Source organism: Mesoplodon bidens (genome assembly GCF_964165515.1).
Source record: "Mesoplodon bidens genome assembly, chromosome: 2".
Taxonomy (NCBI): Eukaryota; Metazoa; Chordata; class Mammalia; order Artiodactyla; family Ziphiidae; genus Mesoplodon; species Mesoplodon bidens.
The window spans coordinates 34,845,174-34,871,842 of NC_138177.1; the positions used below are offsets into that span (position 1 = coordinate 34,845,174).

The 26,669-nt window shown below is 42.3% G+C and overlaps 1 protein-coding gene and 1 pseudogene across 3 annotated transcripts in view; both read right to left on the minus strand.

Moving 5' to 3' along the window:
• The window catches only part of ASTN1 (astrotactin 1), a gene marked incomplete at both ends in the record, with an annotated part of 328,640 nt that overhangs the window by 224,499 nt on the left and 77,472 nt on the right, over positions 1–26,669 (minus strand). The gene's annotated exons all lie outside the window — the stretch shown is intronic.
• LOC308612418 (casein kinase I-like) overlaps positions 21,419–26,669 on the minus strand; it is a 40,505-nt pseudogene continuing 35,254 nt past the window's right edge. The window contains exon 4 of the transcript in view: positions 21,419–22,205. The product of the transcript in view is annotated as a casein kinase I-like (transcript). The remainder of the gene's footprint in view (positions 22,206–26,669) is intronic.

Here is a 26,669-nt window from a genome sequence, read left to right on the forward strand (position 1 = left end):
TGCGGTTTTACTGGAATTGAGGCAGGCCATAAACCTATCACTGACTCAAGAAAATGGAAGCAATTAAGTCTGCAGGTGCGCCTATTTGTCATATTAATGATGGATCTGTGTTAATGTAAGTCACAGGAGGCTTCCGCATGCGCGCTCTCCGCTACGGGGGCATGAAAGGACCTGGGGGCGGGGCTGCGGCTCCACCGCGGCCCTCCAGGAGTCCGGGCTCAGGGGCAGATGAACCCCCGCCCCCAAAGCTCATCCCCTCCATCCAGCTGAGGCTTAGACGCTCTCTCGCGGGGACTCCAATTCCAATCAAACTATTTCATAGATGCTGGATTTGACTCAGGTGAAGAAAACTCTAGTCAAAGAGACGCGGTTCGATGTGCAAGGGGTATGATTTGCAGGCCTGATTTTGCAGTCAGACAGACCGGGTTTGAATATCAACCTTTCTACTCTGTACTGGTTTGTCTTGAACAGGTTATATAAGCCCAATAAGGCTTATGATATTGACTTTAGAAAGTTGTCGTGAGCAAGGAATTAAGTCATAAATGCAAAGCTCTTAGAGTGTCTTGGAGCTTCGGCCACTTTAATGATTTCTCCTTTTCTGACCTTGAAAACATTTTAGCTCCTGGAAATTAACTGCCAGTCATTCCTCACAGGCTGCTAACGCCTTCAGGGTGAGGAGTAGTATGAGGAAGGTTTAGGAAAGATGGGTAGGCCAGTCACTAGGCATGCCAATCCTAGCGCTTGCCCACTGCTCCTTCCACAGGAAGCGGCCCCTCCCTCCACAGCCCCTTCCTCAGGTCCTTCTTTTCCACAGGAGCCCCTGAGGGTGGGCACTTCACCCAAGGGCAGCCTGTCCATAGACCGGGCAGGAACTCACGAAGTGGCTCAGCACAAGAACTTGAGCTAATCAGATTCTCACTCTTAGGAATCTGAAATAGGGAACATGGAAGTTATCAGGCCTAAATCAGCAGAAGCAGAACTCAGAGAGATGCATAGTAAAAGCACAGATGGGGAGTCTGGGCCATAAGGGTCACTTCAAGCTGGGTAGATGAAGAAACAGAAAAAACACGAGTAAGCAAAGCTCTGAGGTAGAGGAAAGACATTGAGCACAGAGGGAAACGCTAGTCAAGATGGCAGGGGGAAGAGAAGGAACTGAGGCACATTCATGCAGGACAACACAGGGAAGACCCCAAAGCCCTTCACTGAGCCCCAAGTGCCATCTTGGATCCGGGTCCACCTGCCTTGAGGCCTGGGAGGAGCATGGCTCCCGTTCCTTCAACACTTCGAGGTCACTGCCTCCTGCTGACATGAGGGAGTCCTAACAAGGACCACCCCCATCACTGAGTAACGTGAGTTACTGTGCCTTACAATCAAAGGAGCCTACCCACTGAGATGTGATACCCTTCAGAAGATCTGGAATGCTCTGAGAATTCCAAACGCTGGCCCCTCACTAGATGGCCTTGATCACAGCACCCAGCCTGAGCCTCCTCTGATCGCCTCTCACAGCTTATAGAAGACTCTTTTTTCCCCCTAGAACAACAGGTAAATACATATAACTCTTTATGAGACGAAGTCCTAAAAAATGTTTGTTTAGACAGTGAAAGAGTAAAGGGAACCCCGATTTCTTCAGAATTGTGTCTTTTCAGAGTCTGGCTATGGCTCTGAAGTCTCTTTGTCATTTTGTTTCCATCTGCAAAATGGGACTCATGATAGCACAATGGCAAACCACAATATGCTGCTTGCTGTAAGGTTGTGAAACATGACAGCAGATAATGACACTGGAAAGGCAATGCCTTCTTTATTATAAAAGAAAAGATTTTCCTTTGCCAACCCACATAACTTAACAGTCAGAAATAATGAGAAAGGAAACAAAAAAAAAGCACTGTACATGACAGCTAAAATCAGATTTTGATAAAATACTCTACTTCTAAAGGGATACTGTCAAGTAAAAGAAAAATCAATTTGGGTAGAAAAAAATCTGGTTTGTTTATTAGTTTTGCTCCTAATGCCACCAAATGGACCTCAATCTGAAACAGCCTTTGAAATCAAATTTGCTGTTTCCCAATTCTGCAACTTACTCTTTATGCTAATTTGTCTGCACCTGCAGGGACAAAGAAACTGGCAGCATTGAACATGAGATCCAGGAAGAAAAAGCAACATAAAGATTCAGGAAATGAAACCAGGACTAAATCATATTAGGTGTATAAAGGTTGGACTTTTTATAAAACAAGGAAAGAGTGGATTGAATGTCTGAGAGAGTATTCTGACTGTAAAAATGACAGATTCTTGGTGAAGGACCTGGTGTCTTTCCCAGGTCCCAAAAGAATGGCAGCATGGGGTGTGGGGCAATTTGTAAGGCCAATTGTTGGGGCCAAGCTGGGTCTCTCCCAGCTTTCATGTCCCTTAATCATGGGGGTTATTATAAAAATGTCTCAAAGAGTTTCACCCTTCAGGAATTTAGCCCCTAGAAGTTCAGGTTAATTCTCCCTTCCAGTTTAAAAATCTATTTAGGGCTCTATTTTGAAAGAAATATCACGATTTTAAGGAAAAGACCCAGTCACCATTTTCCCATTGTTTTTCAGTGTCTGGGCCTCATTTCCCTTCTCCTGCTTCCCCACTGCCATATTACCAGGTATGCTCTAAAGGTGCCTGGGAACCAAACTGAGTATCCCAGCCATCATAAAACCTAGAGACATAATTACTACAAAGGAACTTAGAGATACTGTCCTCATTTTACAGATGCCCAATCCTTCAAGGGCATAAATGCCACACCCCCATTTAAAATAGAACAAAAGCTCAGAGAGTTAAGTATTTTGCCCAAGGTAACACACAGCATTAGCCCATAAGAAATCCAGAGAAAGAATCTCAGACCAAGGCTCTTTCCGTCATACTGCCTCTCAAAATCCAGAAAAACATTGAAAAGATTTTTTTTTAATATTCTAAGATGCTTCTACTTTGAATATTTTCTCTATTGCTCTGTCCAGTATATTTAATTTTAGACTCTCTGCACGGTATAAAGCACCGTCAAAATTCAAGTTCTGTCAATAGGCAGTAACTGTTGAGGTCCACTAAATGCTGTGAATGATATGTGTTTAATGCTCAAGCAAAAATGTCAATTGCCACTTTGGAGTTATTAGACTTAAGGAAAAAAATCAATTTGGCAGGTAAAACGTTCAGCAGCCACACTCCCACTATCCTTCCTATCCTCCTCTTAAGCATCTCTTCACTTCTCCATTTTCTGCCCTACCACCAGGGGTCAAAGAATATTGGCATCACACATCCCAAAAAAAACTTGATATAAAATTAAATAAAAAGGGAATCAATTTTTTATCCACTGCTTAATTTTCACTAGACCAGCTGTCTTATCTCCTTTAGACCAATACTAGTTTCTTGTAGAAATAAGGTCACTTTTATGGTTAGTAATTGCATCAAGTGCATTTCTGTAGCAAATACACAAATTCATTTATAAAGTAACTTTTTTATTAATTGTGTGACTGATGAGGAAAGTCTGTGTGTCCCATATTTGTGAATATAAAGGGATGGGATATAAGAGATTAATGGACTTTCTCAAAATCATACCACGCAACAGGATAAGAGTTAGGGTTCACAGCTCCTGTCTCTTCAGTCCAATTTGTTATTGGAGTCACAGAGGAATGTCTTTTAGTGAAACTTCTTGAGATTCTATGTTCCTAATTCTGTTCTGTTTCCCTAGGAAGGAAACCTAGTGAAGGGGAAAGAGAATGGACTTCAGAATCAGACGTGGTTAGACTCCCAACTCTGACATTTTCTAGTCACGTGATTCTAGGCAAGTTACATACCTCAGAGTTTCTGTATCTTCATTTGTAAAATGTAGGTAATAATACACACTTCAAAGACTGTATGAGGATTAAATGAAACTATATGTGACGTGTACAGCAGGCACTCAATACATGTGTGCACCTTTCCTATTTTTTTCTTGGACAGTTAAACTATAATTGAGCCACAAGAGAAAGATGACAAAGTCTAGAAATTGAAGACTCGTCTTCACTTATTTCTAATTAGTTTGTGAGTTCTAACATTTCAACTTGAAAATAAGATCAATTTTGTAGAGAAAATACACTGATGGTACCACTTTAAATGCCCGGGTCTTTTCCCTGGGCAGCATGCTCCATTGATCTTTCGATTCATGTGTCAATGCCACGTTTCATTACCAAGACTTTATAATACGTAGTCGGGAAAACATGAACTGGAAGAAGGAAAACCAGGGATCTCTCACTTGACTGGATCACTAGTGGGCTGTGTGTACTTTCATTCATTCATTCTTTCTTTTTTAAAAGTATTTTACTGAGTCCTACCTTCATGCCAAAGGCTAAAGTTTACAACTATGAATAAACCTGCCCAAAAGGAGTTTACATACTAGAATGGGCAGGAGAAACAACAACAACTAAGAATGCAATAACAGGGCCGTGGGAGAAGTATACACAGGATGGAGAGGGCATCAGCATGGTTTAAAAGATGATATCTGCACTAAGCTTAAAGATAAGTGTGGTTATCCCAGCAGAGTGTGTGTGGTGAGGGGAAGCTACTCCATGATATAGAGCCGGGTAATAATAGCATGGCACCCTCCTAGAACATCAAGATGGCACTTGGTAGGCTGTGCTACGCTGAAGAGCTCACTGGAGGTCACACTACAGAGGACACTGTGTGGCATGCTTAAGAGTTTGAAATTTATCCTCCAGGCAAAAGGGAGTGGAAAGACAAGACCTGGTTTGGGCTCTTAAAAAGGTGCTTGTGGGGACTTCCCTGGTGGCGCGGTGGTTAAGAATCCCCCTGCCCATGCAGGGGACACGGGTTCAATCCCTGGTCCCATGCCCCTGGTTACATACCGCAGAGCAACTAAGCCCGTGTGCCATAACTACTGAGCCTGTGCTCTAGGGCCCGCGAGCCACAACTACTGAGCCTACGTGCCACAACTACTGAAGCCCACACGTCTAGAGCCCGTGCTCCGCAACAAGAGAAGCCACCGCAATGAGGAGCCCGTGCACCGCAACCAAGAGTAGCCCCCGCTCGCCACAACTAGAGAAAGCCAGCTCGCAGCAATGAAGACCCAACACAGCCAAAAATAAAAAAAAAAAATTTAGAAATAAATAAATAAAAGGCGCTTATGGAATGCAAAGACCAGAAGGGCTGAGATCAAAGTCAGGGAGATCAACTACTGCAGTCTTCAAGCTAAGAGGGGTTAAGGGCTTGCCCTGTAGAAAGGAGAAGCAGGAAAAGGCAGGAGAGTAATGGAAGGGGAGGAATTAACAGAGTGAATCACTGCTTGGATGTGGGGACAAGAGGAAGGGAGGACATGTGAACAATCCTGAGAGGCCAGTGTGAGGTTTACACCATTCAGCCAGAGAGGCAACACGGGATGGGGAGCAGGTTTGCTGGGGTGTGATGGTTCAGACATGCTGAGTTTGAATTACACGTTGGACCTCCAGGTAGAAGTGCCCCATAGACAGGTGCATGGACACATCAGAAGCACATGGGAATATCTCCTCTGTGGTCATGTACAAGTGTCGTTAAGGGGAAGCCATGTGAATGGATGAATTCACCTATGAGTCTGCAGTGTGTAAAGGTCAAGGGCCAAGGATGAGACCAGGGACAACTGTCCTTTAAGGGAAAGGCTTCTCTGGGCCTCAGTTTCCTCTCCTGTTAAAGTGAGAGGGATGGGCTTCTGGGTTCTCTTAGGTGACTTTCACCTCCACAATGCCTCATTTCATGCCTTTTTATTTGGCTCCGGCTTTCACTCACAGATGGTTCTTTCTTCCTTCCACCTTTGTTATTTTTGGAAAAGACTGTTTGAAGCTTAAGCTCCTCTGAAGTGGCCCCTTGATCTTTCTGTCATAAGGACACACATACAAAGAGTACAGCAGGGAGACTTTGGAGCAGAAGAAAAGGCAAGCGAGAACCAGGGCCAATCTCAGTGCCAGGACGTGACCTTCTCGTCCCTTCAAAGGAGCCACAATAGCATGTATTTCCCTCCCACTCCTCAGTTGTTCAGGGTAGGTGTTTTTGATACAAACCAGAAGAATAACACCAGCACCTTGTGTTAAATACTCCTGGCTTCCCTTTACTACTCTCCCTCCTGATACTGGAGGGAACTCTGCCACTAGATTGGCCTCAGGTATTGGTACTTCATTACTCGCTAGTAGACTCTGAATTATTGGGACCATAACATTTTCATGGGCCAAATCACCATTTATAATTTTACCTACTCTTCCACTTATCAATGTACCATATTTCCTATTTTTTCATATCCTGCCTGCATAAAGCACATGTAGATGTTCTCTGTGGAAAATACACCCAAATTCCTATTAAACTCAAGGTAAAGAGGGGGAAATTCAATTTATTTTTTTGTATACTGCCCGTTTCTCATTAGCCTTGACTTCTTAAGCCCTTGGGTTATGGGCCAGTGCTTATTTTCATGGCTGTATTGCTAGATTTTATTACATTTGTACTGCGAGGCAAGATAGTCTCATTTTATATCTGGAGAAATAGGTTTAGTGACCTGATGACAACAACTGGCCATGGATCAGTATATTTTCCTTATTATGTGAGTCCAGGGCCGTATGTTTTTGGTTGTCTGGGCAGAGTATAAAATGTATTGCCTATCACATACAAATTCAACACTAGTGATCTATCGTCCTCTCTCTGGCACCACCCAATATCAGAAGATGACAACCCTCTGCATTTTCTAAAATTCTTGTAGGAAATCTGTAGGTCCAAAAGCATCATTCTTTTCTCTATGCCAAATTAGGTCAAGTGCCATTGAGGAAAAAATGTTTCATCTCACCTTTAAAAGTAAAAACATTGTTTTTAGGTATTAAAAATTAAGAATTCCAAGTGTAAAGTTAGAAATGAATGAAAATCATCCACTGGGCTTTCCCTGCATAAACTGTGATGAGGCATTAGGTTTCTAACCCCTGGAATAAAATAGTTTCCTCCTGCAAAAGCCCATTATATATCAGGAAAACAATAGAAGAGTTCTTTCTCCCTTGTTTTTTGTGGAGCTCTTCCCCAAATCCTCAGTTGTCAACCTGGTCTCCTAAGTGGACCACTCTCAGCAATCACCACCTGTGGTCAGGCTCTCAAGATTGTAAATGAAATACAGAACCGTAAGGGAGTCTTGGTCCCACCTGGACCAAACCTCTGCAGGAAGCTCTTCTACATCCCAGGTATCCAGACAAAAGAGGGCCTGGAGGTTTCTAGGGATACATGTTCTACATCCTCCAAATCCTCTCCACAGCATACTTATCCTACCTTACTAAGATGTTTTTCTTCTTTTGTCAGAGTCAATCCCCCTGTTGCTGTCACTTAAACCTGTTCCTTTCATCTCTGTGTTCTGTGGAGATAGAAAGTAGCTAGGTTAGAGCCTTGTAATAATATCTGCAGATACGTGACCACTGCCTCTGAAGTACCATATGCCTCTGACTGCAAAGCACAGCACTTCTCCAGTTCCCCATCACGACAGGGAGTGAAGTTCTCCCAGTCATACTTCTGAAACCATCAGGGAGTGAATGGTTGGAGGCGTCACCATTTTCACTCAGGAAGAAAGAAAGGCAAATGACCATCTGGACCAAGGACGAGAGAACCAGTTAACTGTGCTCTACCACAATTCCAGGCCCTGCATGTCTCCCACTAAAAGCAGAGGCTGCTATGTAAGCTCTTATGTACAGTTTATGTACCTTCCCAATCACAAAGGTGCCAGAGAGTATGTCCCTCCCCAAATAAAAATCTCAAGAGCGGGTACATTCTGAGCCCAAGACCTGTCTTCATAACTCAAACCTATTATCCCCATCCCAGTCCATCTGCAGGAGAGGTGAACTCCATTAATTTTCCTGTCCTTTACTTCAGAACTCTTCCTATCTTCACTTTTCCTTTCATATCCCTTCCAGCCTAGAAGGAAAGCTATTCTTTTTCTTCTCAAAGTTCAACCCCTCTCCCTGGGCCCTCAACTTCTCCCTCACTTGCTACCTCTAAAGATTTTGTTCGACTCTCCTGTCCGTTTTACCGTCAATCTATCTTCCCAGTATTTCTTCCTCCTTCGTCTAAAATAATGGTAAAAGTCATCCTCACCTCCATCTCCTCCAAAAGAAGAAAAGCTTCTGATCTTGATTTTGACTTTTCTTATTATTTTTCCTTTCATTAATTGCTTAACCCTTCAAAAATTAAGCCTATGAATTTATTTTCTCTACTCACTCTCTCTTTTACTACTTAACCCACTAACATCCAGTTTTTCCCCAAATGATATAGGGTGTGAGCAGAAGAGCACTAGCATAAGATTCTACGAACTTTTACCTGGGCCAAGAACCTCTCGAATACACGGCTTGGTCACAGCAAGTGATGGCTGAATGAAAAAAGGCATGAACCCAGGAAAGGGATGGGACAGCAAAGGGTAAGCAAAAGGAATGATCTTTATTGAATGACTGGTACTAATCCATGCCACGCACTGTGTTTAGTGTTAGAAATACTTGTCTTATGTGATCAGAGAGAACTTTGGTTCTTAATTTAGTTCTGCTTTTAACCATCCACATGATACTGAACAAGTCAATGACCTTTTTCTGGAGCCTAGCTTCTTATCTATAAAACAAAGTGACTGGACCAAAGGATTTCTCATGCTCCTTGACACCCGAAAGATATGAAAGAAAAGCATTTGGTTGTATATGTTGGAGAACTTAGAGATGAAATAGTCCCGAGTTTCTAAGGCTTTCTTTTTTTCTCTCCCTCCCTCCCTCCATCCCTCCTTCCTTCCCTTCCTTTCATTTTTTTAAAATCTGATATGGAACCTTGTATCATATTTTTCTTCCTGTTTACCAAGCTTATTTATTGAGTAATAATATATTTTTATTCTCTTTTTATTCAAAGACATAGATAACTGGGGTCATATGGCCCAGTTGCAAGAGCATAGGCTTTGAAAACAGGCAGTATGAATTTGAATCCTGCTTTGCCACTTACTAGCCCTATGACCCTGGACAGGTTACTTAACTGATATTAGTCTTAGATTCCCCACCTATAAAATGCAGCTAAGGCAGTAAAGGGCACCTGCAAAATCCCTGCCTCCGAGGAGTTTTATGAGAGGTGGTAGAGATAAAAAGCCTGGTTCACAGAATGGTTGGCACAGGAGGCATGGAATGAGTTTCCCTGGTTTTCTCTTTATCTTTTTCTTCAATAGCAAGGGCAAAGTTTCTATCAGGTTCTTAACAAAGACTGCAAATACAAATACCTTGTAGGTACCCTTTACTCTCACTGGCTTCTAGATGGGCTGGTGTCTTTCACAGAAATGATTGACCTACTGGAATTCCCTCATTAAATGATGAAGTAACAGAGTTTGGTCACCTGCCCAAGTTCATGGCAATGTCAAAATCAGCAACCAGGTTGTTTCACTCTCCATGTGGTTCTTATTCAAGGTCCTCACGATGCTCCTCGGGGGCGGGGGGAGGGGGGGTTCTCCACAGCTGATTTTGTGTTCCTCAGGAATGGAATATTTTTTCACTCAATAATGATCTGACAAGAGACTTTTCTATTATTTTTGAGGTTGTCAGATTTCCTGGTCTTGCATAATAGCAGAGAAACCCTCCCCTTCCTCCACACACATCTTCTAGTGTTTTTCTTTCCTCCTTCTTGTCTCTCTAGTGGTATCTTCTCTGTAGTATCATGGATCATTCAACCAACCCCTTTCTCCACCTTTAGCTTTCTTTTCATGTCAACTAGTTTTAAACATAAATATAAATTTCAAGAAGGGAAAAAGCCTTAACCTTAAATACATATATGGTGGAAAAAGAATTATTGCAAAAATGTTCCTCTTAGCATTTAACTTGCAGACACTGGAATCCATCTAGATGCTCAGCATTAAAAAAGGGATGGATAAATGATGGTATGGGTATATGATGAAATACCATGTAATACTAAATACAATTAACCATCATATATTTCAAAGAACATTTAATGATGTGGCAAATCACTTACAATATAAGGTCAAATAATGTTTTTAAACTTTTTTAATTGTGTAAAATATGAGCTCAGTTTTCCAAAAAGAATTTTATATGAGTAGAAAGTTGGCAAAACATGTGACTAATGTTTACAGTTCGTCCCTGGAGAGTGGGGGTATGGGAGATTCTAAATTTCTTCTTCATATGTTCTGTGTGTTTCTTCTCATTTTTAGTATGATCGATAGTTTTAATGAAAAGAAAATAATAGCTTGTATTTTGACACCAGAGATTGTTAGGTATCTTCTATGGCAACTAATGTGAATACTCTGGGTGTTTGGTTTGTAAAACTGCCAAAGCTATTTGCATGGGCACAGACTATTATAGCCAGAGAGAACTAGAAAATAGCGTCTATTCTCAAAATGTTTTCAACAGCAAAGCTCTTTCTTCAAAAGAAACCTTTAAAGAGACGCTTACTATGTCAACAGAGATAAAAGAAGAATGGTTCTCATCCCAGCAGGGATAATGGGCTCAGAGTCCCATCATTCCCATCTTCCCACCCTCCTGATGGCAGCTCAAGCCTGTTAGTGAAAACCCCTAGGACTCTGGGAGACACCATTTGTAAAGATCCTGATTTGGTACAACCTCTCTGTGCTGCAAGTGAAGAATCAGACACCAAGAGGGGCAGTGACTTGCATGAAGTCATCAGGGTTCCTGACCAGGACAAAACAGAAGACACCAGTTTTCAGACTCCTAAGCTGGTTGCATGAGAGACTTGCCCAGAAGAGAAAAGCATCTTTCAGGGATGTTCTTGAGATACAAGACTAAAGAAACAGGACCTGGGATGCTGACCGTGAGGAGTCAGCCACCCTCAGCAGTGCGCTCAGCAAGCCGTATGTGGAATTCTGCCCATTCAGCAGGAGGCTGAATGGTATTTATTATTTCGAGGTGAGCATGGCCTCTTTTTCAACCTTCAGACCCTGTGAATCTCCTCTGATCCCCACCTCCATCCTCAGCCTGCCTAGGCTTACAAGAAATACTGCTAAATCCTTTCCCCTCGTTGCAATGAATCCATGTCTCTGTGGTCTGCAGTCCTCAACCGTGTTTCAAACAGAGCCAGCTTTTGGATGGAAGCATAAAACCCCAAATCTTGCTGAAGCTGTTCAGAGAGCCCAAGATGCTGGTGGGAGTGGGGGAGTGTTAATCCCCACTTTCAAGGCCAGCTCCTACTCTGGTAATTACATTTTGCTTCAAAAAAGCGTCCCTGCCGCTGCTGGTAGATACAGTCTTCATTTTCACCTCTCCAAGCGAAGTTGGGAGTTAAGGTCTCTCTGAGGGTGGCTTGCTGACCCTGGAGGTGGTTTTGTTCAGGGCACGGCTGCATTTCAGCACTGGCCGAGCTAGGCTCTCAGTCCTGGGGTTTGCTGAGCCGTTTGCAAAGAGCTTTGCTTAAAGAAGTTATATACCTGTAAGGTATTATTATCACCTCAACTTTTTCAATCTTCAACTCCAATCATAGTGATGAGGAACCAACCTCATGTGCCTCAGAGTTTCAGTTTAGTACAAGCCTAAAGGCTTGGGTTTTGAAAATATATCTGAACCCCTCAGATGGGACAGAATTGAACTGGAAATCTGCTTAAGCACCTAAAGAGAATGGAAGGCTTCCTACTGCTACCCACGGAGATGCTGGCCTGCCTCTGCTTCTGCCACCACCGAGAAGCCAAGACAAAGTTCCACTGCCAGAGTTGAAGAATATTCACTCCTAAGTGTCCAGCCAAGCTTTTTGGTGCTCCCCATCTCATAAGGGGCAAAACAGAGGCAGTGTTCTTGGGCTTGGGAATCAGGCCGATAAGCCAAAGACATAGAGAAGTTGGAACAGCTGTGACATTCGCCACATGCCTGATTAGACACTTCACTGAATGTAGCTAGTGTCACCATCAGTAGAATCAAAAAGGCAGACAGGACATTCACAAGGGAAAAATACATGTGTTTTGGAGTTAAGAACAAACCAAGAGGTGCTACTTTAATTTTTCTGAAAAATCCTACACTCTGTTGATATTACCTATTTTAAAAATTATTTGAAACATTTCTCGTTTAAAATGTAGCATGCTCATTCTAAGACGTCAAACAACTGAGAAGCTTTTGAAGCGAAACTTCTGCCCGTCTGCCTTGCAATCCCACTCCCGGAAGTAACTAATATTAAAGTTCAAAATATATCTTTGCACACCATTCTCCAAGCTCACGTAACTATATACAAGCACATGTGGAGTATTTCTTCCCTCCCGCCTTCTTCCTTCCTTCCTCAACGAAACAGGGTAATCAAAACATCAAAATTCTTCCATTAAGGTTTAGAAACCAGCAATACTCATTGGATATGAACTGCTTTGTCTGGCCCAGAGTCAGAACGGGCCAAATTACTACATGTTGTCTCTTCTCTCTCCCCCCACCACACACCCCTCCCGTCTACGGGAGGGACAATGGGCAGTGAGCCAGCAAGAGAGAACAGTGATTTTTCTTGGTTTACGTAACCAGCACAGCCAGTCCTTCTCAAAAGCAGAGGAGGTGACCCAGGAGCCCCTGCCTAATCTCATCAATGCGGAGGCATGGAGCTCCCAGATCTCTGTACTTTGTTTGATGTCAAGAGTCTTCCTGCTCAGAAACAGAGACACAGATGTAGAGAACAAACATATGGACACCAAGGGGGGGAAAGTGGTGGTGGGGGGTGGCGGTGGGATGAATTGGGAGATTGGGATTGACATGTATACACTGATGTGTATTAAATGGATGACTAATAAGAACCTGCTGTATAAATAAATAAAATTCAAAAAAAAAGAGTCTTCCTGCTCAGTGGGGAAGCTCACACCACCCGGGGATCCTTGATGGCTCCATGAGAGTTTCTGGATTGCTTCTGAATGGGACCAGATTTGACCCTTCCAATAACAAAAGCTCCTATGGAGGGCAGTTAAAGCCATCTGTATCATTTAGTTAATGTATTAATTAATCTTTGTTCCATAGCTATGCCTGGAAGGAGAGAGACAGATTCAGAGAAAGAGGCACCGGAAGAGGGACACTATACGCTGAAAATGTTTGAGGCAAATAAGATCAATGAATACAAGTACTCCTCAATTTCCAGAGTCCAGTTCACAGAACGGTAGAAGCCTTACCTGATACCCCACAGGATACATATACTTACTCACACCACCCTCTCTCACACGCACTCATAACTCACACAGAGACACATGCAGAAAGAGTTGTATCCTTATTCTCACTCGCCCTCCCTGCACCACCCAGCCCAAGCCCGGCTCTCCACCTGCAGATCACACTCTCCCCAGTACTGGCTGAGGTTCTTCCACAACCCTACAAACTCCATCAAAACTGACCCTTAGCAAAGAGCTGGCAATCAGACACTGAAACAGAAATTAGAAGTCACTGAAAACAGTCACCTTTCCCAGGGTATTATCAGTCAGTGGCTGAGTGAAGCTCTTATTTTGTTTAATAAAAATAGGGCATCCTCTTCACTTCTGACACCAAAAGCACTAGTGGCCCACGTATTAGTTTAGCCCTGCTCACATGAGCATAAATGTACACACTTGCAAAACACACCACACACACACACACTCCTCAATCACCACCATCATCACCGCAATACAAACAACACAACTCAATACAATATAATACAACACAACATATGGTGTTGGTATTCTTATCATTCTTTTTAGACTGTGAGCTTCCTAAAGGACAAAGATCCCTGAGACAGTCTTATGTTTGCAGTCCCTTGGTAGAATGTCTAATAGGTAAACCAGCAGGGTGGCTTGACAGATAATTAGCATCATGATGGAATCCTAAAACTAGAAGAGATTACAAAAGTCATCTAGATCCTATATCCATTTAAATGGTCATCCAGCTTGTGCCAACAAAGCTCAACCAACCCTCCACCTTTGAATAAAGACCACCCATCCACAGGGAGCTCAGTTGAAATGCTCTCTACTTTGAGTCAAAACATCTCCTTCTCTGAAGCCTCAACCCATCAATCCCTTGTATTCATTAGTCTTTTCCCACATCTACATGAAAGACCTTCAGATATTTGAAGTCTGCTCCCATGGTTCCCAGATCTTCTTCTGATGAAGCATAATAGTTCATTCAATTGTTCCTTATCCTTTCAACATGTCTTGGGACGCCTTTACCATCCTTTTTACATGCCTTTGTTTTCAAGAGTGGGTGGAGAGAGGGGCTAAATTCAAATGTTAATAAGGAGGATGTGGGTAAAATACATGTATGAGTCTGGCCCTGCTTGTGGTAATGAAGGAGTGATAGGGCTGGTGGTAATGGAAGAGGCCCATCTTACCAAAATGCCTTCAAATGAGAACCCAGACGTCGTGAAAGCCAAATATAATATGTATTTGGGCTAGATTCACCCACTGAACTAGATATTTCCTGAATCACAACGACCAGAACTGACCTCAAAAGTCTGGGTGTCATTTGACCAGCTCAAAAAAAAATAAAAAATGATGTTAATATCCCACTGGAGTAACTATACTTCTGTTAATGCTGCAAACATTACATTAACCTTTTAGGATGTGACCTTCTGCTGACTCACAACAGGCTCTCTGTGAACTAAAGCCTGGAATTATTTTATAGGGCTGTTATTAATTGTTTTTCTTGAATGCAGTTTTAAGACTCTGTTTATTCCTACTAAATTTTACCCTTTCAGATTCAGCCCATCTTTCCAATCTGTCAAGATTCTTCTGAGTATAGACTTTGCCATTTTTGCCATCCAATGCAAATATTCCCCTCGCTAGTTTCATGTAACCTATAATTATCATAAGCATTTTTATTGATATAATTCACATACCATAAAATCCACCCTTTTATATTGTACAATCAGTGATTTTTAATATTTGCAGTTATACAACCATCACTACTACCTAATTCCAGAAAATTTTCATCAGGCTAAAAAGAAACTCTATTCCCATTAGCAGTCCCCATCCCTCCTCCCTCCATCCTCTGGCAACCAGGAATTTCTGTCTCTATGTAGTTGCCTGTTATGGACATCTCATATAAATGGATTCATATAATATATGGTCTTTTGTGTCTGGTTTCCTTCACTTAGAATAATGTTTTTTAAGATGCATCCATGTTGTAGCATTTATCAGCACTTTATTTCTATGGCCAAATACTAGCATATTGTATGGATTCAGCACATTTTGTTTATTCATTCTTAACATACACTTGGATTGTTTCCATTTTTGAACGCTATAAATAATGCTGCTATGAACATACGTGTGTAAGTTTTTTTGTGGACAGATGTTTTCAATTCTCTTGAGTATACACCTAAAAGTGGAATGGCTGGGTCATATGGTAACTCTATGTTCAGCTCTTTTGAAGAAATGTCAAATCATTTTCCACATCAGCTGAACAATTTTACATTCCCATCAGCAGTGTATGAGGGTTCTGATCTCTCCACATCCTTGTCAATACTTATTATTGTTTGTTTTTGATTATATCTATCATAGTGGCTATGAAGTGGTATTTCACTGTGGTTTTTATTTGTAGCTCCCTAAAGACTAATGCTACTGAGCATTAGCCCATTTCATGGGCTTTTTGACCATCTGGATATCTTTGGAGAATATCTATTCAAATCTTAGCCCAATTTTTAGTTGGATCATTAGTCTTTTTATTGTTGAGTTGTAGGAGTGCTTTATATATTTTAGATACATGATTTTTTTAAGTATTTTGGATATTTTATCAGATACATGATTTGCAAATATTTACTCTTACTCTGTGGGTTGTATTTTCAATTTCCTGATGTCGTTCTTTGAAACACAAAAGTTTCAAATTTTGATGAAGCCCAATTTATCTAATTTTTTCCTTTGTTGCTTGTGATTTCAGTGCCACAGTTAAGACACATTTCCTAATCTAAGATCACAAAGACTTACACCTATGTTTTCTTCTAAGGGTTTTACAGTCTTAGCTTAGCTCTTACATTTATATATTAAATCCACTTTGAGTTATTTTTTGCATATGGTGTGAGGTAAGGGTTCAACATAATTCTTTTGCATGGATACACAGTTTTGTAGTTGTACCAGCACCATTTTCCCCATTGATTGTCTTGGCACCCTTGTCAAAAATGAATTTCCGGGGCTTCCCTGGTGGCGCAGTGGTTGAGAATCTGCCTGCTAATGCAGGGGACACGGGTTCGAACCCTGGTCTGGGAGGATCCCACATGCCGCAGAGCCACTAGGCCCGTGAGCCACAACTACTGAGCCTGCGCGTCTGGGGCCTGTGCTCCGCAACAAGAGAGGCCGCGATCGTGAGAGGCCTGCGCACTGCGATGAAGGGTGGCCCCCGCTTGCCACAACTAGAGAAAGCCCTTGCACAGAAACAAAGACCCAACACAGCAAAAATAAATAAATTAATTAATAAGCTCCTACCCCCAACATCTAAAAAAAAAAAAAATGAATTGCCTACAAATATAAGGGTTTATTTCTGTACTCTCAATTCCATTCCATTTTTATATGTCTAGCCTTATGCCAGTAGTGCACTGTCTTTATTACTGTGGCTTTGTAGGGCAAACATGTTTTTGAATGTTACAGAAATCAATTATAGAAATGTTGAACAAGACAGGACTGAGGAAAGAGCCCTGCGGCACTAGAATATAAGTTCCATGAAGGCAGGAGCTTTGTCTCCTTTGGTCACTAGTACATTCTCACTACCTAGAAAAGGGTCTGACACATGGTAAAGCTCTGACTAAATATCTGTTGACACTGAATGAATGACTGAATAAAAAATATGATTAGAATCCACTATCAAATTACAATCACATATGAATCTACTTACTTGGACCAACATCTGCCTTCTCCTTCCATCAAGTCTGGAAAGCTCATGTGGAAGACCTTGCCAAATATTTTGCTGAAGTCTAAAGGGCACTTATTTTAACACTCAGTGTCAGAATACCGTATATGACATCCATCAACTTAGAGTTACCAGAAGAACAGTGACTTAGACCATTCCTGGCACAGGCAGGACACCACCTGATAACTTAAGAAGGAAATCCTCTCTTACCTATTCTTTTAAAACAGTTATTACCAACTTAGAAGAATTGCAAAATCCTATGACAATCACATTCATATCATTTAATAACCCCTGTCTGGTAAGTTAATACTTTGAGATGTCCCATTTGCCCTTTTCGGAAGAGCAAGCCCAGGAAGCAACAATGAAAAACAAGCAAAAAGAGACCCTGCACACACCCGCAACACTGGCTCTGCCAGAGCTCTCCCTGCTTCTGAACAGGACCTAGATGATTGAAAGATGACAGCATGGGGAGATTTCATCAAAAAATGAAAGAAACATCAACAAAGAAAAGGAGAGATTTCAACTTTTCCCATAGATTAACGACGAACAATTTTATTTTTTAAAGTTCAATTTTTTTCTTAATTGTATGTGAAAGCTGACTTTTCAGCTGTGTGTTTGTATATAGGACTGTTAGGTCTTTAAATTTCATTGAAGGTTTATATTCTGGGGTTTATGTTTTGGGTACAGATGTGCAAACAAATACTGATACTGACATCAGCTCCCAAGAGAGCCTGCCTTGTAGAAATATCCTTGCCTGAAATCTCACGAACTTCCAGGCTCCAGCCTTATGTACTAATGCTGCCTCCTTGCTAAAAAAAAATCATCACAATTTTCAGTTGAGATCACTACACAAATTACCTCACTTAATCTTCTCAGCTGAAATAGATATTGTTCTCTGCTATACAGATGAGAACAGCAAGGCTGAGAGAAGTTAAGAAAATTATCAATTCGTAATCAGAGGAGCCAAGACTCAAACCCAGGTCAGTCTGACACCAAACTGCATGTTCTTAGCCACTGTATATCCTGCCTCTCAAATGAATATAATGCACTATAAATGCACACAGGTGGTTTTAAATGAAGACAGGCTGCCTGAGCACATGATTGTCTTCTGAGTAAAATCCAACTGCCCTTCCTCCTCTAGATCCTTGCCCTGGACTTTGCCAATTCAAATGCCCATAATCTCAAGCCCACTGCCTTCTCTTTTTATCCCTCTCACATTCTCAATATGTATTTTCATTCTCAGTGTTTGCTTGGGGGGGTGCACAATTCACATGAAATCTATCTTCTTAACAAATTTTTAAGTGTACAGTACAGTACTGTTAACTATATACACACTGTTGCACAACAGAGCTCTAAAATTTTTTCATCTTGTATTACTGAAACTCTGTACCCATGGAAAAGCATCTTCCCATTTCTCCCTCCCTCTGGTCCCTGGCATCCACCATTCTACTTTCTGTTTCTCTGAGTTTTACTACTTTGGATACCTCATGTAAGTGGAACTATGTACTATTATTTGTCCTTCAGTGATGGATTATTTTCATTTATTCATCAATGGACATTTAGATTGTCCCATATCTTTGTTAATAATGCTGCAATGAACATGGAAATGCAAATATCTCTTCAAGACCCTGTTTTCAATTATTTTAGATAAATACTCAGAAGTGGGATTGCTGGATTATTTTATATAGTAGTTCTACTTTTAAATTTTTGAGGTAACTTCATAATGTTTTCCACAGTGGCTGTACCATTTTACATTCCCACAGTGTACAAAAGTTTGAATTTCTCCACAGCGTTACCAATGCTCACTATTTCCTATTTTTTGTGTTTTTTTTATGATAGCTATCTTAACAGGTGTGAAGTAATAGCTCATGATCTGCACTTCTCTGATGATTAATTATGTTGAGCATCTTTCATAAACTTGTTGACCATTTGTGTGTCTTGGAGAAGTGTCTATTCAAGTTCTTAGCACATTTTTAAATGAAGTTATTTGGTTTTATCATTGGAGTTCCTTAATATATTGGCTATTAACCTCTTATCATAATATGGTTTGCAAATATTTTTTCCCATTCCATAGGTTGCCTTTTCACTCTGTTGATTGTTTTCTTTGCTGTACAGAAGCTTTTCAGTTTGAGGGACTTCTCTGGTGGTCCAGTGGTTAAGAATCTGCCTTCCAAGGCAGGGGACATGGGTTTGATCCCTGGTCGGGGAACAAAGATACCACAGGCTGCAGGGCAAATAAGTCTGTGTGCCGCAACTACTGAGCCCACACACCTCAACTAGAGAGAAGCCCATGCACCACAACTAGAGAGAAGCCTGTGTACTGTAACAAAGAGCCCATGCACCACAACGAAAGATCCCGCATGCTGCAACTAAGACCTGATGTAGCCAAAAATAAATAAACATTTTTTTTTTAAAGAAGCTCTTCAGTTTGATGTAGTCCCACTTGTCCATTTTCAGGTCTTATGCTTAAGTATTTAATCCATTCTGAGTTGATTTTTAACATAAGGGTCCAACTTCATTCTTCTGTACATGGATATCCAGGTTTCCTAACACCATTTATTAAAGAAATTATTCTTTCCCTATTGTGTTGTCTTGGCAATCTTGTTAAAGATAATTTGACAGGGTGTGCTTGGATCTAGTTCTAGACTCTCTATTCTGTTCCATTGGTCTGTATGTCTACCATTGTGCCAATATCATACTGTTTCGATTAGCACAGCTTCATATTATGTTTTGAAGTCTAAATGGAAACACATCCTTGTGCATGGATTGAAAGACTTAATATTGTTAAAATGTCCATACTATCTAAAGTAATCTACAGATTCAATCCAATGCCTATTAAAAATTCCAATGGCATATTTTGCAGAAATAGGAAAAAAATCCTAAAATTCATGTGGAATCACAAGGATCCTGATAGCCAAAATGATCTTGTGAAATAAGAACAAAGCTCAATAAGTGTTTTTACTCTTGCTGCTTCTTGCAGATCAACCCACTAACAAGACCACAGCAGTAATTTTTGCACGTCTATGACACACTCTCTCTTTAACACTAGCTTTGAGAGAAAACTTGGATGTCATTCAGATGCACGAATGCCAGATACCCAAAGCCTGCTCAAGCACCTCAAGTCCAATATAGCTAACTTCTAAAAGTAAACCCAGTTTAGAACAACTCATGCAGAGATCTTAACAGTTCCCTCATTCGTCCCCAGTCTTGACAAAACTCCTATCATTTTTGCTCATCAGTATCAGTTCTCCAATCATCACCACCACTGGGAAAATGCCACGATATTTTCAAAGAAAGTCCCATAACTATTTTTTTTTCCCAACTGCCAAACACCTCCACCTTATTTCATACGGAAATGTCTCCACATAGGTTCACCCGTAACAACTGCAGCTCCAACGAACACAGTCCTTGGGGTTAGAACATAGTTTAAATCCTAATCTCATCATCTATCAGCCGTGTGTCTCTACACAACTCACTTAATAAATCTAAGCCTCAATTTCCTCACCTAAAACTGGCTATAGTAATGATACCTCTATCAAAGATTTGTCATAAAGATGAAATAATACAGTGCCTGGCACTTAGCAAAGCCTGCATAATAATCATTATTATTAATATTATTTTGGTTTCATTTTCCTTTAATTTTTTTAAAAAGCCCCTAAATTTTGTGGCCTCCAGGAAGCATCAGAGAAACGAAGTGCCACTTCTGTACACTTTGTAAGGCAAGACCTAGATGCGCACGCCGCGGGGAACGCCCCCAGTTGCTCTGACCACGCAGCACTCTGGCCTCCGGGAGACCACGATGACCTCTCGGACCGGGCCCACAGTGGGTCTGGGACTGGCTTTAAGGCGCTTGTCTCCCACTGCTCGGCCGGCAATGCCGAGCCAACTCAAGAAAACCAGGCACACCTGGCACCGCCCAAGGGGCCCAGTGCTGGCCGCCCAGAGGTCTGGGCCCTGGGGCAGTGGCTGGAGTAGGTGTGCAGGAACTCCCTGCCAGCCACACCCAGGCTTTGGAGCGGCATTTCGGCTGGGGGCCGCCCTCACCCAGCCTTCCCCTTTGGCCTGGGGAGGCCCAGGGCGGGCTCACCTCTGGCAGCAACGTCCCACAGCAACCCCTGGAGAACACGGCCCCCGGGTGGAGGGAGAGAAGCTGCACTTATGGCACTAACGGGGCCGGCAGCTGCACTACTTACTCAACGGACACTGGCAGAGACGCAAGGCAGAGCGGCCACTGGCGTTTTCTTTTCTCCTTGTTTTAAATAGCTAATGCTCTTGGAAGGGCGGACTAGGCACAGGTGTAAGGAATCTCGTCCAAAGTCTCATGTAAAGAAAGTGATCCCACGTGTGGAGGGCAGCTCTGCCGGCCCGGCAGTCTGCGTCCGGCTGCGGTCACGTGGCCATGGCCAAGTTGGCCCCGAGGGGCTGCAGCGGGAGGATTCAGGGGCCACCGCTCCAGGGTCACTAGCGTGGCTCCAGCGATTTTCTCTTTTTCCTCTGAAGCAAACAGCAGCACTTGGTGTCGTCAGCCACCTCCACGTCTGCAGGGACTGTGATGGGGACACTGAAGTGACCAGCGGTGGTGTCATCGGCATTCAGCTCCCCGTGGATGGAGTTCAGTGCCTGGGTTTTGCTGTGTAGCAAGGCTTTGTCCCGAGCCTGAGGCTGAGAGGGCAGGTTGGTGTGGACCGTGCCATAGGCGTGGGCCGGGCCTTCCCGGCCCAGTCGGACTGGTAACCAAACACAAAGCGGCTGCGGTCAGAGGTAGTGAAGAACTTGTGCAGGTAGTCAGAGTTCAGCTTCTCGAAGAAGTCCAGGCGCCGCCCGTAGCCCAGGTACGTGGCCATCTCTGGGAACCTCTCGGGGAGGCTCTCGATAGGCGTGGCCCGCTTGGTGTCCCGGATCTTCCAGTAGCGCTCCGTGAGTGTCTGGGCCTTGAGCCTCTGCCCGCGCAGGCTGTCGCACAGGAAGCACAGAAGCATGTAGCCCAGCGCCTCCAGGTCATCACAACGGCTCTGGTCCTTACCCAGGTGAGTGTTGATGCTTATGTAGCACATCGTGCTCACGGTACGGGAAGTACGGGATGTGCTTCTTGGTCTCGGGGTTGATGGACTCCTTGGCTAGGCTGGAGTCAGTCGATGATGTTGATGGCGTGCCCGGCAGCCCAGCCAGGAAGTTCTTGGGCTTCACGTCCCGGTAGGTGAGGCCCTTGCTGTGCATGTACTTCATGCGCCTGACCAGCTGGATTGCGATCATGAGCACCATTTTGAGCGTCAACGTGTGGTTGCAGGAGTGGAACAGGTCCTCCAGGCCAGACCCGAGCAGCTCCAGCACCGTGGCGTTGTAGTACTTCCCTCACGGGCGGAAGTAGTAGAGCTGGCGCACGCCCTCTGCGGCTCTGAGCTGCGCTTATAAGCTGTACTCCAGGTGCAGCTGTGGCGCCTGGGACTTGATGAGCTCCAACTGGATATAGTTAAGTATTCATTTGTATAGCGATTCTTTTCTAGCCGGAGCTCCCCAAAGTTGCTAACTGGCTGTCTACTCTCCCCAAATCTCTTAAATGACCCTGTCTGTGATTTAGGTTCCAAGAGGTCATGAAGTGAACCGAGATCACCTTCTATTAATGTTAAATGAGCCTATAAGTGAATGTTGGGCAGCAAATCAAAACCACTGTTAGCAGCTACTCTGAGGAAGTTCCTCTCTTAAAGGGCCAGCTGCCCTTTCATAAAAGACCACTTTTTTCTATGAATAATACATATAATAGTAGGGAAGAAAACGTTTCCATTAAGCAATATCAATTCGCAACACAGTGGATATAATCTCTTATGCCTCCATAATTAAAAATTAAACAAAAAATATTATGTTAAAAAACTCCAAAGCTGATTTTTATGTACTCTTTTTCTCCAAAAACATCATTCTTACCAGCCTTTCAATATAATTATATTCCAGGGCAAAACATGCAGGTAGAAAAGAATAAATGAACATATAATCTTCCTTTAAAGCCCTAGCTTAGATTTTATTATGTGTACAGGCTGTTCAAAAAAAAAAAAAAATCAGGTCTGAAATTTTCCACAATCAACATATAGTACATTACATTATTTTGTTATTTTAAAAGGGAAAATCATGTAAAATATCAGATCTGTTGTATTTTTAGACACAAGAGACTTTCATGGACTGTGCAGGCTTTCATTGACTGTGTGAGTTTCTGTTAACCTATTTCTAGGTCTTAAGTCCCTGACAAATAGCTGGTGCTTAATGTATATTTTTCTAAATAAATAAATACTAATATTAAAAATAAAAACTAAGAAGATATTTGAGGTTGGGACAATTCAATGTTTTGCCAATATTATTGCCCAGTGGATTTCCCCCTCTTCTTCTCCACTTTCCTCTTTACTAAATAAAGAAAGAGCAATTTCAAGGAAAATATAACTAGGAAGTAGGAGGATTCTTACTGTTGTCCTTAATTCACTTAGGACAAGCATGCTCATCTTATTTAAGAAAGTCCATGTGAAAGTCATTGAACTCAGAAAAGCATGGGCATCTATCTTTTTAAGCTATGAAAGTAAAAATAATGATAATATATTTAATTACAAGAAAAAATTTGGTTGTATGCATTTCGATGAACATACCCAAATTGATTAAAATTCGAATCACAGGATTTCTAAAGCTGGAAAGATTCTTACATGTCTTGGAATCTAACCCTTCCTTTTTAAAATTGTGGAAGCTGAGGTCGAAGAAGTTAAGTGATTGTCCCAAAGATACAGAACTAGTAAATGGCAGACAGACTTGTTCCCAGGTACCTAATTCCAATTTCAACACATGTTCCATTTCACTTCACTCTACGATAAACCCCTTAGTGTTTTACAGACCGATAATAAAAATTAGTTAATAAAGATGATGATGATAATGAAATTTCACTGTGCTGGAAACAGGGAAATGAGGTCAGTTAGCTGGCATTTGGTGATGCTTTTGTTAAGGCAGAACATCTATTATTTTCCATCTCCCTCTGCATTTAAAAAAAATCTATGTACTTTGCTTAAAAAAAGCCTTAGGCAACTAAGTTTCATTCATTAAAACATTTAAGACAACTGACAGCTCCTAGTAATACACTTCTAGAACAGAACAAGCAGGATAAAGATAACTTAGCAACTGCATACACATAGAATTTTTCTACTGATACCCTAATCCCCTGCTGGCCAATTTTTTAAAGTAGACTTTTATTGTTCCATAAAAATGAACAAGCTGAAGCTTTCACATCTGGAGAAAGGTTAGTACCTGCATGGAAAATGATTTGCCTTCAGGAGCCCAGGATGAGAAAAAACCATTATTACTCCTAGGTAAGGACAACTAACTATGGATAGAACTGGGTATTGAAATTCCATTTGTGAGTAGCACATAAACTACAGCCTTAGCAGATGATTCCATTTCTAAGTATAAGATGATTACTGATGCAAGGTTGGTCTTGTTACCACTAATATGACTTTGTCTTTTAAAAACCAAAAACCCAGCTTTGGAGAACTATTTGACAGCAGCTATGAAAGCTAGGCACTCGCATCCACTATACACTGGAAATTCCACTCATTGGTATATACCTGACTAAAATGCATTTATATATGAGTCAAAAGACATGCACAAGAATGTTCATAGCAGCCCTATTCAAAATAGCCCCAAACTGGAAGCTACTCAAATAGCCATCAAAAATAGGATGGATAAACACATTGTGATATAATCACACAATGGAATACCACTTTGCAGTGATAGGGGGTAAACTACAGCTACTCTCAGTAACACGAACAAATTTTTACAAAAACATATTGTAGATTAAAAGAAGCCACCTATGGGAAAAGTTTGCACTGTATGATTCTGTTATATAAAATTTAAAAGTGATCCTATTAATCTATGGTGTTACAAATCCAGTTAATGCTTCCCCTTGGCGGGGGGGTGGTGACTGAAATGGGCACAAGGAGGATTTGGGGGAGGGTGCTAACTCTGTTTTCTTTGGTGATCAGGGTCCTGGTTATACAGGGTTGCTATCTTTGTTTAAATGCATTGACCTATACGCTTATGATCTGTAAGTTAATATGAGTTTATGTATATGTCATTTAAAAAGTCTGAAACCCTAAACATTTTCCTATAAAAACATGATAGGGTGGGCTTCCCTGGTGGTGCAGTGGTTGAGAGTCCGCCTGCCGATGCAGGGGACACGGGTCCGTGCCCCGGTCCGGGAAGAACCCACGTGCCGCGGAGCGGCTGGGCCCGTGAGCCATGGCTGCTGAGCCTGCACGTCCGGAGCCTGTGCCCCACAATGGGAGAGGCCATAACAGTGAGAGGCCCGCGTACCGCAAAAAAAAAAAAAAAAGAACCAGCTTATATCTGCAGAGAGAAACACTGTTTAAGTGCTAAGTGACCCCCAATACAGGGAGCCTTGAACAATGCAGATTGGTGTCGGTCTTGCACAGATCACACATGTTCTCACTTCCCAACAGAGAAGGTTGGAGAGTGACCCCCTAGCTCATAATGAGACACAAAAGCAAATAGATGATGCGGAGATATATCTGGGGACTAAATGAAGAAATCAGAAAAAAAATTGGAGTGAAATTTGCCAGGCTAAAAGTGACCTACAGTAGCCCTGCCCTTGCATACAAAATCACAGGATGGACATTTGTCCTCTGCATGCTCTCTGGCAGGGTTGGCTGGACTGGGCACTGGGAGAGTTGACTGAACCCACACCAGAGACAGCAGCCACAGAGACTCAATTAAAACTGATCTAACATGAGAACAGAGAAGAGGATACACTGAGCTACAGAGATGGAGCAGCAGGTACTCAATGGGTATGCAAAAGTAGTAAAGCAATAGATAAATCAGACTTAATAGCTGGCTCCTGATCAGGTGACTCTCCTCCAGGGCTTCCACCTGGTGGCAAGCATAGGTGAATACTAAGAACAAGCTCCCAGGCTCTGAGTTAGGTCATTTTACATGTTTATCACACAGTCCTCTCACCAGCCGCTGAAAAGTAGGTATTATCATTTTTCAAGAAATGAGGGTCAAAGTGACAAAGTAACTTGCGTTAAGACAGTACCACCATCACTAAAATATAGGTCTGGCTGAGACAGGAGCCCTTGCTCATTAAACTGGGTCCTCCATCTCTCATCACAGTTATTCACTGTGTATACTAGCTCTGAGCAGATCCCCAGGCCGACTCAGTAGGAAATCCAAACCATGGTACCTGGCTTTGTAGTTAAAGGGTATGGCCTGTAGTACAGTAACTGATCCAATAAGCATTTGAAGAGGCCCTGCTATGGGCCAGGCTTGTGCTAGATGAGAATAATGCAGAAAAAAGAAGACCCACTGGGCTTCCCTGGTGGCGCAGTGGTTGAGAGTCCGCCTGCCGATGCAGGGGACACGGATTCATGCCCCGGTCCGGGAGGATCCCACGTGCCGTGGAGCGGCTGGGCCCGTGAGCCATGGCCACCGAGCCTACGCGTCCAGGGCCTGTGCTCCATAACGGGAGAGGCCGCAACAGTGAGAGGCCCGCGTACCGCAAAAAAAAAAAAAAAAAAAAAAAAGAAGACTCACTCCTTCACCTTGGCAACTTCCATTGGCATCCAACAAGCATGGTGCAGCAGCCATTCTGGGCAAGTTCTCCAGCACAGACTTCAGCCACAGTTGGTGAGATGTGTAAGCAATCACAGAGGTTATGGCCCCCTTGAAAGCCATTCTCAAGGAGGCCTCAGCAAACAGAGGATATTCTTTAGTCTCAGTTTTGACAGTTCTTTATTAAATAATCTCCTGAGGATTATGGCTAAAAACTGTTGCATGTTCTTTTACTTTTAATTACAGTCCTATAGAAGGTTTGATTTTATTTAA